Source organism: Takifugu rubripes, chromosome 19 (assembly GCF_901000725.2).
Source record: "Takifugu rubripes chromosome 19, fTakRub1.2, whole genome shotgun sequence".
Classification (NCBI taxonomy): Eukaryota; Metazoa; Chordata; class Actinopteri; order Tetraodontiformes; family Tetraodontidae; genus Takifugu; species Takifugu rubripes.
The window spans coordinates 18621284-18623783 of NC_042303.1; the positions used below are offsets into that span (position 1 = coordinate 18621284).

A 2500-nucleotide genomic window follows, 5' to 3' on the forward strand; every position below is an offset into this window, starting at 1 on the left:
AGGATCCTGCTCAGGCTGAGCGGAGCGGCACTCCAGCAGGCAAACGTTCAGATTAATATCACACTGAAACAGGCACCACAACATGTTACATAAGCATGATGATCACAATGGGTGTGTGTGTGTGTGTGTGCGTGTGTGTGGGTGTGGGTGTGGGTGTGGGTGTGTGTGTGTGTGTGTGTGTGTGTGTGTGTGTGTGTGTGTGTGTGTGTGTGTGTGTGTGCGCGCGTGCAGTAGCAGCGTTAGCATCAGGGTGACATTGATTTGTCTTTGAGGACGGGGCGTTTCCTCCCACATGGATGACTCTCGCTCCTCCACCTCTGTCCTCCACACCTCCCTCATTTATCTCCTTCTCCTCATCTTCCCAGATCTTCCTCATTCCTCCACCCATCAGGAACATGTTGTCCTCCAATGAAGGTCTCCTTCCAGCCTCTGAATTCATGTTCCAGGATCAGACAGACCCTGCTGGATCCACTGGGATCAAACCTGACCCCCAGTTTTGAGGTGCAGGAGCTCAGAACTTCAAGACAAATGTTCTTGAAGAGCATCTTCCCACGTTCCTCCTAAATAAAGGTGACACATCTGATAGCAGCCCGTCCCAGCTCACACGTCAGGACCGACGTCGCCGCGACGCTGTTGCTGGTTGGAGCTGTCGCCGTTGACGGCTGCTCGTGTAAATCGAGCGGCGACGGCTCTTCTCCGCCAGGACAGACGAGCAGGAGACGAGACACAGATGGAGGACAGCGCGTTTGTGCCAGGAGCTTTTCAAGGCATTTGTTGTCAATGCCAACGCAGTTCGATAGTGATACTAACTCCAACGGTGAGCCAAGGACACAAATGTGGCTGCATGTGCTCGTGATGTCCACACGGGTCGATAGTGAGACGGCAGCATCGCCACGTCGGACTGGTGTCTGGGACATGGGAGGACATGTGTCGTGTGTGCTGTACTGCAGCTCACCAGCAGAGGGCCATCAGACCTGCGGCTTGGGGGAGCTGTCAGGTCGCAGGTCGCTCTCGTTGTGAACCTTTACAGACCTCATGGTTCACATCTGCGATGGTCTCTATAGAACCAGATGTTGCAGAAGTTTTGACTGGGATGAACCCACAATTACAGTTTTGTTGAAGCTTTTCCAAAGGACTCGCAGCGTCTGCAGCAGCACCAAAGTGACCCTTTGTCACCGTTGCATGATGTCAGAATCATTTTTCCTTATTATACTGGAGCACTGCTCCCATCTGCCACCTGCTGGCCAGCCGACCGAACTACACCCAGCACAGATACAGACATTTACACTGAAACATCCCAGAATATCACAAATCATTGTAAATCAGTGCCCCCTTTAGAGCAAATTAAGGATTAATGAAGCCACCAAAGGGGAAATTAACAGTGGAAAAACTCTCCTCTAACCTGCAGCTCTGTCATGACAGGTAGGGTGTGTGTGTGTGTGTGTGTGTGTGTGTGTGTGTGTGTGTGTGTGTGTGTGTGTGTGTGTGTGTGTGTGTGTGTGTGCGTGTCACAGGCACAGATGCTGGTTTCTTCTGTCAGTCAGTTCCTTTTAGGGGACCTCAGCCTAGTTTAAGTGAAATTGGGCCGCGGCCTCAGAAGTTTTAATAGAAACTAGAACTGTGCGTCTCTTCTGTCGTCGCCGTCGCTTCCTTTTGTCCACATGACCGACGTTGGGAAGATGTTCTGACTCCCCCGGTTTTCCTGAGCTAATGAAGCTCAGATGTTGAAGGTTTGTGCTGTTTTCGTGGCGCCGCCACTCCCGATGGCGTCTGCGTCTATGGTATAAAGGTCCAGTTCTCGAGTTCTTTTGTTTTTCATGACTTCAGTGACTGGAGTGATGGTGTCAGAGCTGCTGATGCTGCCTTTGGTCAAACGCCACCGTCTGCGGGTTTCAGGTCTCAGAAAGCTTCATCTTCACGGGCCGAACCGGGCCGGTGTGTCCCAGACTGGCCGGTTCTGCTGGGATGTTGCAGCTTCAGAGGGCGCCGTGTCCTCCACCAGCCTCAATAACCAGAAAGCTGCTGCTTCCTCCAGGCAGGAACCAACGAGCTGCGCAACACAAACCTCCACAGAGGTGAACAACATCACTTCCTGCCATCAAACAACCAAAACACAAAAGGAGCAGCGTTAATCCCCGGTTCCCCCGTTCTAAAAATAAATGTTCTGTTCTTGTTAATCTGCAGAAGCAAGCAGGCGTCATGGAGACAGAAACAGGCTGCTCTTCCTGCTCTTCCAGCTTCCTCTCACCCCGATGCTGCTTCCCTCTGATCCGAGAGCGTCCAGGAGACATTTAAGGTTATTCATCTATTTGCATTTTGGGGTTATTGGTCACCATCATCACCATCAACACCATCACCATCACCATCATCATCACCATCATCACCACCATCATCATCATCACCACCACCATCACCATCATCACCATCACCATCATCACCATCACCATCACCATCATCACCACCACCATCATCACCATCAACACCATCACCACCATCATCA

At 51.5% G+C, this 2500-nt stretch overlaps 1 long non-coding RNA gene across 1 annotated transcript in view; it reads left to right on the top strand.

Annotated features, from left to right (window-relative positions):
• Nucleotides 1-1790: 1790 nt before the first annotated feature.
• The window catches only part of LOC115246965 (uncharacterized), a 4572-nt gene continuing 3862 nt past the window's right edge, over nt 1791-2500 (top strand). Inside the window, exons 1-2 of the long non-coding RNA XR_003886073.1 lie at nt 1791-2075; nt 2185-2296. This is a non-coding gene — a long non-coding RNA (uncharacterized lncRNA). The remainder of the gene's footprint in view (nt 2076-2184; nt 2297-2500) is intronic.